The 16419-nt window shown below is 44.2% G+C and overlaps 1 protein-coding gene across 6 annotated transcripts in view; it reads left to right on the top strand.

Annotated features, from left to right (window-relative positions):
- The window catches only part of PDE4D (phosphodiesterase 4D), a 749511-nt gene that overhangs the window by 661918 nt on the left and 71174 nt on the right, over window positions 1-16419 (top strand). The gene's annotated exons all lie outside the window — the stretch shown is intronic.

Genomic DNA, 16419 nt, shown 5'->3' with positions numbered 1-16419 from the left:
AGGGTTGCCAACTTTCTATATGCACAAAACCGAACATTCTTGCCCTGCCCCTTCTCTGAGGCTGCATCCCCGCTCACTCATTCCCACCTCCCTCTGTCGCTCACTCTCCCCACCCTCACTCACTCGCTCATTTTCACCAGACTGGCCCAAGGGGTTGAGGTGCGGGAATGGGTGAGGGCTCCGGCTAGGGTTGCAGGCTCTAGGGTGGGGCCAGAAATGAGGAGTTCAGGATGCGGGAGGGGACTCCGGCCTGAGACAGTGGATTGGGATGCAGGAGGGGGTGAGGGCTCCACTTGGGGGTGCAGGCTCTGGGGTGAGGCTGGGGTTGAGGGGTGTGGGGTGCAGGAGGGGGGCTCAGGGCTGGGCTGGGGCAGGGGGCTGGGCTGTGGGAGGGGGTGCAGGTTCTAGCTGCGGGTCTGGGCTCTGGGGTGGTGCTGGGGATGAAGGGTTTGGGGTGCAGGAGGGTGCTCTGGGCTGGGACCGAGGGGTTCAGAGGCTGAGGGGTTTGGATCAGGACTAAGGTGGGAATATGGGCATGGGGGTGTGAGGGCTCCGGCTGGGGGTGCAGGCTCTGGGGTGGGGCTGGGAATGAGGGGTTTGGGGTGCAGGAGGGTGCTCTGGGCTGGGATCAAGGGGTTTGGAGAGTGAGAGGGGGATAAGGACTGGGGCAGACGGTTGGGGTGTGGGAGGGGGGTCAGGGATGCAGGCTCAAAGTGGCACTTACCTCAGGCTTCTCCCAGAAGCAGAGGCATGTCCCCCCTCTGGCTCCTGCACAGAGGTGTGGCCAGGCAGTTCTGCGCGCTGCCCCATTCATAGGTGCCGCCCCTGCAGCTCCCATTGGCTGTGGTTCCCAGCCAATGGGAGCTGCGGAGCTTGCATCTGGAGCGAGGGCAGTGCATGGAGCCCCCTGGCTGCCCCTATGCCTAGGAGGTGGACAGGGACATGCCGCTGCTTCCGAGAGCCACGCAGATCCAAGACACGCAAGGAACCTGCCTTAGCCCTGCTGCGCTGCCTACCGAACTTCTAACGGCCCCATCAGCAGTGCTGACTGGAGCCACCAGGGTCCCTTTTCGAACAGGCGTTCCAGACGAAAACCAGACACTTGACAACTCTAATCAGGGACATGGCTTAAAAAGGGGGCTGTCCCCTCCAAAACAGCATTAAGGTCATCCTACGTAGATCCTTTAGAATGGTGCAGCCTGTTAACATGCCATAGCTGGCCCATTCTGTAAACCCAGCAGAAGAAAGGGAGAGACATAGCCCCTTCTTCTCTCCTCTCCTTTTGAGGTCTTCTGCATCTCTGAGAATGCACTAAACAAACAGTCCCTCCTGAAGAAGACACACCCCTGCTGTGGTGTCTAATACAAATTAGCCACTTTATATTAGCAAGGTGTGCTTTTACACATCTTTTGGTCTGGCTAAGCTCCAGTACTGTCTTTTTCATTTGGCCTTTCTGACACACTTCCTGGGCACAGACTCTGTTGCCCCTTTGCAGAAGTGGGACCTTGCAATCTAGCTGCTTTAGGCCTGCGCTGACCTCTCTGAGCACTCCAGTAGCTTAAACACACTCTCTCCCAGAGCTCCAGTTATGGGAACTCTGGTTTACAGTTTACCTCTTTAGGGATATATGATAATTTAAGCACATAACACACAGGCTTTGTAAATATTTCCAACACAATTACTCTTTACTTTAGATAGCTCAAGAGAGATCCATATCTAGGTTAAAAACAATAAAACACCAATATGCTATCCCTTCCTCAGTTTTATCACTACTTTTGAGAGTTCTTTGGGATTTTGTCAGAGTCCTCTAGGGTATCCAGGATCTTCCTCCTGCATAATCTTGCTATCTACTTGTGGTCTCTTTTCCCGTTCTCTAAAATGTCTGGTGAGAGCATCCTCCTTTTTACAAAGTGACAGTCCATTCCATTAGGTGACCCATGATCAGCCTTGTCAGGAGTTCAAAGTCGCCAACCAAGTGATCCCCTACCTGTTTACTAACCCACCTTTCAGAACCAGTTTTCTTGGTTTGGCCACCTTCTTTGTCCAAAGGTGCTTCCTTCCCTTTGACTAGAAAACTATCCAGGTTTAACAACCCACCATTATAAGTCCTCTGCCACCACCTCTTAGAACTTCATCCCAAAGTTGAAATGTAAAAAGACAGCAGAGAAGGTAGACTAGCCAGCCACACAATCAAACAAAATTTGTAGTTTGATAAGAGAGTCCATAATCTCACACAGAATTAATAAATTTTACATAGACAGATTTCCCAGAATGCAACACAAGGACTGTACATTTTCAAATATGAATTGATTCCCCAAGTATGGACCATAAATTATTTGTGATCCAGAGATCCCTTGCTGGCGGTTTGAAAATGCAACATTTTGAGAAACGAGGTCCGGATTCTCCTCCGTGCCAAGTTGCTGTTTGCAGCAGCGACAGAGAATCATCAATGATCTTGTTAAGGCTCCCTGAATCTCATGGAGTATATGCAGGATAACATAGATTATTAGTAGAACTGCTCAAAAATTGTCTGATGAAACAGTTTTGTCAGAAAATGCCAGTTCATTGAACCCCAAATTTTTCCAAAAGTGAGTCAAGCTTGACAAACCGTTGCTGAATTCTTATGGAAACCTGCCTGATTCCATGCCAGCTCAGCTGGCATGCTCCCAGGAATCCCTGTCATGTTCACTTCCCCCAGGCCAGGGGGAACATTTCTAGGGTTTGTGACTCTAGGGCAGCCAGCTGTTCAGACCACTCTGGGGCCAGAAACTGTGTCTTCCAGGATCTGTGGCTCTCAGGCAGCCCTGCCACTCCAAGGCTTCCAGTCTCCCTGCCGTGTAGCCAGGAGACTAAACGCCCTGAATGTAACTAGTGCTTGGTTCCCAGCTCCATAGCAGGGAGCCTGGAAGCCCTAAGAATCCTGGCTCAAGCCAGAGATCTCAGAGATTCCAAGCTCACTGCCGTGGAGCTGGGAGCCTGAAAATCCTGGGATGGGCTCCCAAGTCCCAGGTTGTGTGAGTCTGGGGCAGTCCTGCCATGAATACTGCCCTGGACTGGGGATCTCGGGGCTTCTAGACTCTTGGTCCAGTTGGCTATTCAGGCTGCCAGCAGGCTCCTGGGCAGGCCTCATGACAGGGCTGCCCCAGAGCCACAGACGCTGGCAGCTGGTGAGTGAAACTGGCATTCTTGCCTGTTTAACTGACAAGGATGTCCGTTTCACTCACCAGCTGGTGGGTCTGTGGGAGGAAATGTCCTTAGAGAAACACCATGTGTCTGTGTTTCCAAAACATTTTTTATTATTATTTTGGATTTCTGGTTTGCAGGAAATTTCAAAATATCAAAATTTCTCATAAACTGGAAATCCCACATTTCAGCCAGCTCCAGTTAGTAGTAACTTATACACACTGAAAATATCTGTAGCACAATATGGAGATCTGGCTGTTTTCTGGCCCCCTTACGCTGCTCTGAACACAAAGGTTATCTGGACCTAGGTAGTTGGGAGGGTAGGTGAGTCTATGAGAGGTTCTTCTCTTTGGCAATAGTCTGCAGAATGAAAAAAGTGAGAATTACTTAAATATATTTGTATATTTCATGCATTTTTTCTTACTGTTACATTTGATATATCTGGATGATTTCCAGTCACCTATCTAAAAACTGGGGGGAGGGGGAGGGGGAGGGGAGCTGGAGAGGGAGGCAAATCATCATTACAGTTACACTGTAAGTCAGTGTAACTCCACTGAAATCAATGTTGAGGATCTGCCTATGGGATTTTTCTCAGAAACTGCAAGAACTGTATTCTTCTTCAGGAAAAAGATCAGGACTGTTAAAATATTGTGAAAGAACTGAAATTTGCTTTAAGACAGATTGAGACAGTATTTGTCAAGATTTAAACTTGACGCATGGAGGAGCAGGTTGAGCTGTTTTGTGGTTTTGTTTTATGACGTGTGACAGTTGCATACCTGTCATCCAAAACAAACCGCTCCCTAGTCTGGCCCTTTCACAACTGCTAAACGGATGATTACTAATTGATATTTACAGTGTCATCTCAAGGTTTAAGAGTCTTAAGGATAACTTCCTGAGGCAATATAACAAGGAAATGTAACAAAAGTAGTGGTTGACTCATTGTCCAGCGTACATGAACCGTGTGACTAATACAGTTTATTCAGCTTTAAAGTGTAGATTTCTTACCTATCACATTTAATAATAATAATAATTTTATGTATTTAGCTCCTACCACCATAAGTGTCCCTGTTTCCAGAAAAAATCAATTAATAAAAACATAATAATTACCATTCTTTTCAAAACAAACATAAAAAGCAAGTAAGGCTGAGGTGTGCTGCCTTTTTTTAAGGTAAAAAAAAAGTACAAACCTTTCATGTTTGCACAGAAACCAGCAGAAAGGGGTCCTAATCCCAATTTGGGTCTTTGGGATACCATAATATAAATATTTTTAAATAATAATAAAAATAAAGAATACAAAAGGCAACATAGAACTTAGAAACTTTTATGATAACTGTAAATAACATACAGCTTACTCAAAGTTGAGGATGTTGGAGTTATTTTGCTCAAAATAAACTGTAGCCATGCACTTCTGCAGTTTTGCAGTCCCCAGACCAAATTATTATTTTTTATTTCAATAGTATCGGAGGTGTGCATGGAACTTTACAGAGCATATTGGAAGATGCAGTACCTGCCCTAAAGATCAGAGTCTGTGGGCCTGATACAGAAAACCATTGCTCATATGAATGTTCCATCTGGGGATAGTCTAAGGGGAAAGGCAGCGGCTGTGAGGGGGAAGGGTTTATGGGACACAGTGTGTGTGGAACGGCTATTCTCCACAAAATCAAAGAGGGCTGAAAGGTCAAACAGACAATGCGGAAAAGAACAACATGGGAGAAAAGCGAAGGAAGAAGTATAACACAGGAGAGAAAAGAAGAACGGTAGATGGGGAAAAAATTCATCAAGAGTATTAATAAATTTTACGTAGACAGATTTCAGTCAGATTTCAGTCTTGTCAGTCAGACAGGAGGCACTGCCTTAGCCCTGATCCTGCAACTTTTTCAATGTGGGTGGACCCATGAGCATTCACTGAACTCCATTCACTTCAGTGGAGCTCAGGTTTGGCACATGGGTTCACCAGGTGGAACAAATTGCAGGATCAGGGCCTCAGGAGAGCTGATAGACATCACTTGACCTAAAGCAGGGAATTTCTAAAAACTAAATAAATGTTTAAATTAAAGACAGGTACTAAAGGTCAGCTGTTGGCTCCGATATAGTTTAATAGGTTGGTACAGAGTTCGTGCACTTATGAAATTGCCCTTCCACTAAATCTCTGCCTTTACATGCTCCTTCACATAAACAGTTGCAGTTTCTCACCATTACAGGTGGGTCTGTCTTCTGCATCTCAGCCCTTACCTTCTCCCCCATCTGTTCCTCCTCATGCTTGTCTTGCCTCATTTTGACTGACGATACTTCATATTTTCTGAGGAGCAATTCACCAGACCGCCACCTACTATTTGACCCTCTCCGTCTGTAACCCAGGCTTGCTGACCGAGCCTTTTATGTTTAACTCCTTCCCTGGTTAAATGAAGGAGGATAGTAAGCGCTAAAAGTTCAGACCAGAAGTCACAGGATTCCCGTCATCCTTTCTAGGACAGAAAATTCTTCTTTTTGGTGTATCAGAAGAGTCAGAATCCAAGTTTGATACAATTCCCAGGTTGACAGGCTATGCAAATGTCCGAGTTCTGAGCCTTCAGTGAATTCTGCAGACGTGCACAGGTGATCTAGCCCTAGCTCACCTATTAATGCAAATACATTCCAGTGTCAAAAACAAGTAATTGGGAGGCTGCTGCTCCCCTGCTGCTGCTCTCTGGGAGGAAAATGGGACCCTTGTACTCCAGCTGGGGACAAGACTCAGGTGAGGCCCTATGTCCTGGAATGTCTATAGGGCCCAGATTGGCTTAATCCTGCTCTGCCTTCAAATGGTGCCTGCTGGTGTCACTTGATTTCATTTAGAGTATAATATCCCAGGAACGAGTAGACCAGTGGTTCTCAACCCATGGGCCACTTGCGGCCCAATCAGCACACAGCTGCAGCCCAAGTGACATCCTCAGGGCCACACAGGTACTACATATATTGTGTGGTCCACATAACTCATAGAGAGCTGCATATGTGACCCACAATGGTGAATAGGTTGAGAACCACTGCAGTAGATTAATATATCTATTTTTACTATTTCCAGTTGGAATTGCCACCAAGAATACACAGATACCTTTTTATCCTGTTGTTGTCTTCCAAGGATATTCAAACACCATTGTTTCAAAACAATTTTATTAAAACAAATATATTTCCTCAAAATCTCTCTGTGGTGGACCTCCCAGTTATAAAATTTCAATTAGGTCCTTACAGTTCCAGCTGGTAACAAGATTTTGAAACAGAACAACAGATCCATTGGTTCTTAGAATTATTGGTCTCCTGCAGAAACCAACAGGAATCAGTTTGAAGGATTCTAATGGAGTTTACTGGAATTTCCAATAAGTTTATACTGGAATTTGGCAAGTGGCTAAGCTATATATTCATGTGGAAGTTTTAAGTCTTAGGAAAACAAGAAGCCAAAACTGAATAGCACTCACTAACGATTAAAAATATAAAGATTAGAGCGACACGTTTTATAGGGATATATTTAATGTTGTTTTCATCCTATAATTTAGGATACTATTTAACATTTGGTCTCATCAGGGGAAATCCTGATGGGTGGCAACTTTCATTTCCCTTGATCCCCCTATTAGTACTACACGATGTTGTAGAACAGTAAACAGGAGTGTGTGACTGTCCCAACCATCCTCTTTTTGCCCAAGAGGGCCTTGTTTTCCAGACTGGTACATTCATTTTTTCCACTGAAAATCTGTCACTACTCAAATTACACTGAATCAGCCACAGCAGCATTCTTCTCAGAATCATGAGTTTAAAACTATGTTACAACTTGGGAGGGGACTGAGTTCTAAGACACATCCTAGAATCTGGAAAAGTTATTTTCCATATGCTGCATGAAACAAAGTTCTTCGTAACACCAGAGTTACTGGGTTGAAGGATGGGCTCCACTTCTTACCCAAGATCTTTTTAGCTCTGAATTGTCACAACTAGAGCTGGAAAGGTTATTGATTGGTGAGAGTGGGGGTATGTTTCAAATAAAAATGCTCTTTTTCAAAGTTCAAAAACTTTAGAGAGATGGAAACAGATTTTTTTTAAAATCCACATGTAAAACATTTTGTTGTTAGAACAACACCAAAAACACTTCATACAATTTTCCTGATGTAATTTTACATTTTGAGCAGGATTGGTTGGTTGAGATTGGTCACAAGTCACACGGTATTGGTTTTCTTTCCTATATGTCCCTGCTCTGTGCGATCAGGAGAGTTAGCAGAAGCCATTTTGACTCTCTTGCAGAGGAATTGGCACTGGTGGTAGCAGTGTGTGCCTCAGTATGTGATGAAGAATTACCTAATTTTCCATAGACAATTTTAAGAGGCCAGTGATCCTGACAATCCCCATACTGGTTAAGAGAGTGGTCGACCAAAGATGCCAGTGGATGTACAAGTTGCTTCCTGTAAAAAGTCAGACAAGAAGGCAGCACTAGGTAGAGATGAAGAGAAACTGTATGGAGACAGAGGACCATTTGGCCTTGTGGGTTCCTTGGTAATTTCAAATAGTTGATATGAGCATCTAGGTTTGCCTCCCATCATGGTTTTACCCAGACAGTCTGGTTTTCAGCTTCTGTGTCCAGCTGCCATTTAGGGTTGCTAGGTGCCCAGGTGTCAACTAGAAAATCCAGTTGTTACCAGTTACCGGAAGGTGGAGATGATCCAGTGAGCAACAGGGGGAGGAGGAGAGAGGAGTAAGCGATGGGGGCAGGCCCTTGGGGGAAAGAGGAGGAGCAGGGGCAGGGGAAGAGGGGAGAAGGGTGTGGCTTGGTGGAAGAGGCAATGAAGGGGGCATGGCCTCATGGGAAGAGGTGGAGCAGGGTTGGAGCCTTGGGGGAAGAGGTGGAGCAGGGGCAGGGCCTTGGGGGGGAGAGGCAGAGCAGAGAGAGGGGCTTCAGGGTCCCATTACCAGCAATTAGAAAGGTGGCGGCAACCCTATAAGCATCCCTACTCTGAAATTCTGAGGTAGCCCATCACTAAATTAATAGATCATTTGGATATGTTGTGGATGTTGTCCTATGTGCTTTTCCAGATGTTTTTGGTTACAGTGAAGTATGGTTTTCCCAATAGTCTATTTTATTAATATGGGTATTTGCACAACTCTGATTTTTGGTGAATTGATAAATACTTTATATCACAAAAGGACTTTTATAACAGGTGTTACAATACATCCTACCAGTCATAGTGACTTAGCTCTAAATCCTGACCCCAGGTTATAGCCCAAACTGTTTGGCACACAGGAAGCCACCATAGATCTGGACTGCACACATGAGAGATGTGTACCCCCTGTGCAGACTCCACAAATAATGTGCCCGCTTCCATGCGGCAGAACTGCTTTGTGCAGCTGAGGAGTGGGGACAGAATTTGCCCCATAATAAACAAAGAAACAGAGGGCTTATTGAGGTCAAATTGTAAAGCTGCCCCAAGGAAGCACAGATAGAGATGTAGATGTAACAAATGTCTTATGACTATTTTCTCCAGGCAATAATTGCAAAGAGCCCTATTTCTCAGTGTTGCACTCCTGAAGCCATATCCTTTTGTTTACAAGAATTAATTGAAGAGGAATCCTCAGAGGGTTATATCTGCTGACTTTTAGAGTTGCTTTGCACCACCAAAGTGCAAATATGAAATGTTGGCAGAGAAATGCCTTTTTTCAATTAAGCTAATTGTGCAGTTCAAGTAGTTCCTCATTTAATACATGCTTTGCTCCATGTTCATCTGTGTAATTATGGCCTTTATCTGTAATACAATTGCAGGGCAGTTCCACAAGCACTTGCAAATGGAAAATGTTTCAATGTTCTGCTCCGGCTGTTATCCTTGAAACTAGTACAATTTCTTCTCAAAGAGATGGGGATATTTTAACATCTTCAGCTGGTGCCTCTGGTACAATTTAAAGTAATGTGTCAGGGGAATCCTTCAGATCATCACACACTGAAAGAAATCTAGTCCTGGTCCTTAAGATATAGATCTATGGCTGCATGAGGTCACTAAACAGCACCATCATTTGTTCTTTATTAGATTGGAATGTTGGAGAAAATCCTGGAATGGAGAAAAGAAGAGTTCAAAGTGGAACCATCACAGGGTTTGTCAGAAATTTGCTGCAGCTGTGCTCCTCTTCACAGATGCATGTTCCAAATCTAACCACCAGCCTTTTGTGTTGCTCAAGATCAAGGGGATTTTCTCAGCAGCTTCCAAAGTGGTCTATATCTCTAAATTTGACAACAATATGACCTGTGAACATACCTTAGAGAGAATCTTCAGCTTCACAACTTTTATGAATAGCTGTAGTTAAGTGTTCTCAGGAAAAAATAAATATTAAATTCATGATTATATTTGTTTCAGCTGTGAGAAGGATGACTAAGAAGACAGGGTTGTTTTCCCCCGACATTGAATCAGTTTTAATATAGTTTACAGTAGATGATGGTGTTGAGTATAAGTTCAAAGTCATTTGATATCTTGAAGCATTCTGGTTAAAAGTTATAAGTACTTACATTTTAGTCTAAGGAAAGAAATCTGTAACTTGAACCTAAGATGATTAGTTCATAATGCCAACTACAGAAACTGAAAATCTTGGCCTAGATACTCTGCTGCACCAACTGCAATAGAACCTCAGAGTTATGAACACCTCGGGAATATGTTTGTTCGTAACGCTGAGAACGCTATGGTGGTTCTTTCAAAAGTGTACAACTGAACATTGACTTAATACAGCTTTGAAACTTTACTATGCAGAAGAAAAAAATGTTGCTTTCCCTTTATTTTCTTAGTACACCTCAACCCCGATATAACACGGTCCTCGGGAGACAAAAAATCTCACCGCATTATAGGTGAGACCACGTTATATCAAACTTGTTTTGGCCCCCCTTGTTCCCTGACCACCCCATCCAGAGACCCCTGTCCCTAATCGACCCCACCCCCTACCCAACCCCTCCGCTCCATGTCCCCCAAGTGCTCCGACCCCTATCCACACACCCCGCCCCCTGACAGGCGCTCACCGGCAGTGGCAGGAAGTGGAGCAACGCAGCCCCAGCCTGCTCCGCTTTCCTTGCCCTGGCGCAGCCGTGTCGCTGTGGGCAGGGGGGCTTGGGGAAAGGTCCCGCACTCACCTGCGGCAGGAAGTGGAGCACCGTGCCTGGGAGCTGGTGGAGTGGAGCGGGCTGGGGCCGGGCTGCTCCACTTCCGCCATTGCCGGTGAGTGCAGGGGTGGGGGGATCCCTTCCCCCAAGCTCCCTCCCCCAAGTGACACGGCTGGGGCCGGGGCGAGGGAAGCGGAGCGGGCTGCTCACGGCCCCCCACTAATCCCCCGGGCCACTCTGGGACTGCGGGGCCCCCAAAAGTGCCCCCCCACAGCTCCTGCCTCCCAGATCCTGCGGGGGGGTGCCCCTGACCACCCCCGAGACACTCTGCCCCTTATCCAACTCCTCAACCCTGGCCTGGCCCCCTTAACACACTGCTCAGAGCAGCGTGTTGGAGCTTTACCAAGTTGTATGCGAACCCGCGTTATATCGGGTCACATTATATCGGGGTAGTGGTGTAGTTTATATTATCACAGTACTGTACTGTATTTTGCTTTTTTTTTTTCTCGTCTCTGCTGCTCCCTGATTGTGTACTTCCAGTTCCATATGAGGTGTGTGTTTGACTGATCAGTTCATAACTCTGGTGTTCATGACTCTGAGGTTCTATTGTGAATTTGTGATACAACAAAGGTGACTTTCAGGGAGCGGGTTAGGGCTCCCTGATTCTCTGAGTGGATCTCAACTGGCCCTGGCCTCAGCATAGCTCAGAGCAGCCTGGGTACCTCTCTTGCTAATCCCAGCTGGCTAAGGGACTGTACACCCACTGAGCATAACTGGAGGGCACTACCCTCCAGCCATGCCCTTTCCTGTTGTGACACATCCAAAACACACGCCTACATTGCAGTGGCTAACTACACTGGTTCTGTGCCAGGTGACAGCTCCTTCATACTGAATGGAATTCTTTGCTGGCCAGATCCTACTACTTTCTAGCCCCTTTGCACTGCTCAGATGGTACAAAGTAGCCAGAATGTAACCAAGAATCTGGCCCCTTATCTTTGGCTTCAGCTGTGTTTGTCAAAACTGTCTATAAGAGAAAACTGAAAAGATTAATGTAATAAATACTCGAGCCATAGAAGAAATGTCTGGTATTGTTTTTCATGACCTAGAAATGAGATAAAGTGACCGCATATATAAAAAGCTCGATCATCCATTAAACAAATTAGACATTATCTCTGTTGACAAAATTATCATCGTACAATAAATTTTCCCATTTAAACTTTTAAACAGCAAGCTTCTGAATGAAACGAGTAAATGAGGACATAGCTAGCTATCTCTGGAGTTATATTAGGAGCTTTCTCACAGTTAATTGTTTTGTAAACACAAATATCTGAGACATCCTTTTTAAAAACATGGCTGTGCAATGCCAAATGATTATGGCTAATCTTTGTTCTTTTTGTAAGTATTGGGTTTGTTTTCTCTACACATGTAGTTGGAATTTAGAAGGAGGGGTGATGGGAACGGTTTATGTTAGTCTACTGACATAAAAAAGAAAATTTGTCACTGCTGCTTCCCTTTTTTTTTTAAGAACACTTGCCCAGCAGCATGCAAATTTTCAAGTTAATTGGTGCTAAGTAATCTTTAAAACCCAATACATAGTAGGGGATAATAATTTACAGGAAGAAATTATAAAATGTTCAAGTCTGTTTCTTTATATTTTGAGAAACCAATAAAAAAAACCATACTATAAAACAGTTAGACAGAGACTCACCTGCATAGCCTGGACAACCCAACTCAAGATTGTAGAAGTCAAATAATCTCTTATAAATCTCTATTTAACCTTCCTCCCTGTAATCCCTTTTTGCTAGTTCTTGTGACATAAAGGGGTGGCTGCAGAGCTGGTTGGAATTGGTGCCTCAGTAATAGCCTCAGTTAAGGGCATTCTTTGAGTGGCACAGCGCTGCTGCTGCTCTTCCCTCACAGTCACTCCTGTAAGTTGTTCTAGGAGCGTTCCAGGGAAGAGGGGACGTGGTCAGAACACCAAAACATCTGGCCGCTTTTGTCTGTAAAAATGGCTCTTAGGAACTGTTTTAGCTGAGCATAAATTCAGTTATCAGCCTACAGTAAATTACCCTGTAAACCAAACACCAGGTACCTCCAGAATCAGTGTGTGAAAGGTGGTTCTCCCTTCCAGCTGTGTCACAGTTATTTTAATCTGCCTTCTGTATAATACTTACCTAGAAAAAAATTTCCTTCCAGATTTGACCTTTTCTATTTGGCAAACATTGACATCCTCCTCCTACCCCCTCCCCAACCCCAACACACCCTTTTTTGATGAAGATGAAACTGATCTGGCTGTGCTCAACTCATGAAGTACTTTCTCGTTACAAAAGAACTTTGTTTGTGTACCCATACCATTTGGCTGATTTTTGGATCAGCTCTGGGGAAAGTGTTTGGTAATTAACTACCACTCTAGAGCCAAAGCAGGGGACAGAAACCTTTTTGTGGGCCTGCCAGAAATTAGTGGCTAATGTTTTGTTTATTTTTATTTTTAATTTCTTGGTGATGGAATGGTAGATTTTAAAAATTTACAACCTACAGGATATTTCTTGTCAGATTTTATAACAATTTAAAGATGGGTCAAATTTAGAGCCTCAAAACCTTTACGGTGTATTTCTGAAAAACTGCCTTCTGGTTGCATTGCACTTTGAGAATTCTAGGAACAAAAGTGGGGTGCTTGTTTTACATATTAGCATGTTTCAGAGGAACAGCCGTGTTAGTCTGTATTCGCAAAAAGAAAAGGAGTACTTGTGCCACCTTAGAGACTAACCAATTTATTTGAGCATGAGCTTTCGTGAGCCACAGCTCACATCTGATGAAGTGAGCTGTGGCTCACGAAAGCTCATGCTCAAATAAATTGGTTAGTCTCTAAGGTGCCACAAGTACTCCTTATATTAGCATGTGAATACCAGTATTATTTTAGACTCGTTGAAGTTCCATAGTGAAGTCAAAGAATTTAAGGCCAGAAGGGACCATCAGGTCCTCATCAAGTCTGATCTCCTGTAAATCACAGGCCACCAACACCACCCAGTACGACACACTAAACCCAACAACCAAAATTAAACCAAAGTATTACAGACTACAGGAGACTAAACTAATTATGTGCCAATGGCACAGAATAGGAGGGACCTAAGTGCCCATGGCCCCCATAATGGCAGGGAAATGATCAGGTGAGATATACCCAGATAATCCTGGCAAGTGACCTGCACTCATACACTGCAGAGGAAGGTGAAAATTCCCTAAGGTCACTGCCAATCTGAGCTGGGGAAAAATTCCTTCCCAAACCCACATATGGCCATCAGTTAGACCCTAAGCATGTGAGCAAGAACCAGCCAGCCAAGCATATGAGAGAGAGGGAGAGAGAGAGAATGCATGGTACCACCTCAGAGTATCGGCCTTCCCTGTCCAATATTCCATCTCCAGCCATGGCCATGTTGGTGCCCCAGAGGCCAATCCAACTTCTATTTAAGTCACTGGAGATTGAATTGGGCTTCAAGATCTGAAAGAGCTCAATCTTGTAAGTCATGTTAGTAGTCCTTACTCAGACAGGTAGTTCCATTAGAGTTATGTCTAGTGTGCCTCTTCTATACATTCCCTACACATGGAGCCCCAGAACCATGGAAGATTCTCATAGAGTCCAGTATACCGAGTCCATTGTCATGGAGTGGTCCATGACAGAGATGGTGGCATTTAGTTAGGGAATGGAGGGGCTCCTGCTTGTTAAAGTCTTTTGGGAGGACAGATAGATAAAATTATACACATCTACAATAATGTTAGGAGTATTTTTTTTAAAGATAGCTGGATAGATGGCAGCAAGAGGGATATGACCTTTAAAACAAATAGATGGTGAACAGGACCTTTTACGTTATTTACTAAAATCTGACAACCTTCAACTTTATTTTATTCTGCTCCCAAAAGCCCCACCTTAATATAATCTCAGATTTCAGAAAAATTGTTACCTTGTGAAGAAAAATGTGAATTTCCCAATTTCTGAATTTCAAGGAATGTTGAAAGACAGCCTGAAGTCTAGCTAGACATCAAAATGTTATCTCCTTCTCATATTGATTCACTTAACCTCATTTCAGTATATAGAATCATAGAATCATAGAATATCAGGGTTGGAAGGGACCCCAGAAGGTCATCTAGTCCAACCCCCTGCTTGAAGCAGGACCAATTCCCAGTTCAATCATCCCAGCCAGGGCTTTGTCAAGCCTGACCTTAAAAACCTCTAAGGAAGGAGATTCTACCACCTCCCTAGGTAACGCATTCCAGTGTTTCACCACCCTCTTAGTGAAAAAGTTTTTCCTAATATCCAATCTAAACCTCCCCCACTGCAACTTGAGACCATTACTCCTCGTTCTGTCATCTGCTACCATTGAGAACAGTCTAGAGCCATCCTCTTTGGAACCCCCTTTCAGGTAGTTGAAAGCAGCTATCAAATCCCCCCTCATTCTTCTCTTCTGCAGGCTAAACAATCCCAGCTCCCTCAGCCTCTCCTCATAAGTCATGTGTTCCAGACCCCTAATCATTTTTGTTGCCCTTCGCTGGACTCTCTCCAATTTATCCACATCCTTCTTGTAGTGTGGGGCCCAAAACTGGACACGGTACTCCAGATGAGGCCTCACCAATGTCGAATAGAGGGGAACGATCACGTCCCTCGATCTGCTCGCTATGCCCCTACTTATACATCCCAAAATGCCATTGGCCTTCTTGGCAACAAGGGCACACTGCTGACTCATATCCAGCTTCTCGTCCACTGTCACCCCTAGGTCCTTTTCCGCAGAACTGCTGCCTAGCCATTCAGTCCCTAGTCTGTAGCGGTGCATGGGATTCTTCCGTCCTAAGTGCAGGACCCTGCACTTATCCTTATTGAACCTCATCAGATTTCTTTTGGCCCAATCCTCCAATTTGTCTAGGTCCTTCTGTATCCTATCCCTCCCCTCCAGCGTATCTACCACTCCTCCCAGTTTAGTATCATCTGCAAATTTGCTGAGAGTGCAATCCACACCATCCTCCAGATCATTTATGAAGATATTGAACAAAACCGGCCCCAGGACCGACCCCTGGGGCACTCCACTTGATACCGGCTGCCAACTAGACATGGAGCCATTGATCACTACCCGTTGAGCCCGACAATCTAGCCAGCTTTCTACCCACCTTATAGTGCATGATTAAATATGATTAATCATCATGATTAATATGATATGATTAATTTTCAATGGACCCTCTGTTAAACTTCTCTCTACCTGGTCAATATACTGTATAACCATAATGTGAATCAAATAGCTTTTCATTTATACTTTTTAATACTTATCTTAAAGAAATTTATACTCAGACTAAAAACACATCATTTAAAAGAATTTGTAGCACTTAGAACTACAATATATATAAGGATAATTCATTAAACGACTGTGGTACTAGCCAGTGCTGAATGGTTTAATATTTTTTTTTTCTTGACATTTTGAAGATTACATTTAATTTCATCTGGGACAAAATTCCTGAAGATATTTTAGGAGGGAAGAGCAAACCCATTGAGCTTCCTTTTCTCTTCCTTGAAATTGCATTCTTATGCCACTGATTCCAGAAACAAGTATGCCAGCTTTTCAAACTTGGGTACCTAACATAGGCTCCCAAGTGCACAGTTCTCAAGTCAGAGCACCTCACTACACTACTGCTTTCAGCAGTGTCAGTTCAGCCCGTTGAAAAATGCAACTTCTGTAGGAGAAATCATAGACAGGCTTTACAGATGACATCCTCACCTTGGAAATATAATTATTTTTCCTGATTATTGTGAGCTAACCCACAGCGCATGCTGGTTCTCATGTGACTGGTCATTTTGTGAGTGGGATGTGTGCATGGCCCTTTTTGCTCCTTTTCTGCGTCCACTTCTATATGTTGTAGGACAACGTGCTGCAACGTGACACTTAGTACATTAGAAAAGACTAAAATCTTTCCAACCTGATATTAGGTTTCCAGGGTAAACTTCAGGAGAGCTTTCAGCAGTCCTATCTCCCTGCTCCCCAAAGCAAATTGTGTGATGCACTGTACACACACACCGTTTGGTTTAGAGTAAATATTACTGCAATATTTGAAAAATCCTTTTGCTGCTACATCCTTGGCTAAACATAATTATACTTAGTCCTTACATG

This window comes from Caretta caretta, chromosome 5 (assembly GCF_965140235.1).
Source record: "Caretta caretta isolate rCarCar2 chromosome 5, rCarCar1.hap1, whole genome shotgun sequence".
In the NCBI taxonomy this organism is placed as follows: Eukaryota; Metazoa; Chordata; order Testudines; family Cheloniidae; genus Caretta; species Caretta caretta.
This window is presented reverse-complemented; position numbering and strand designations above follow the sequence as displayed.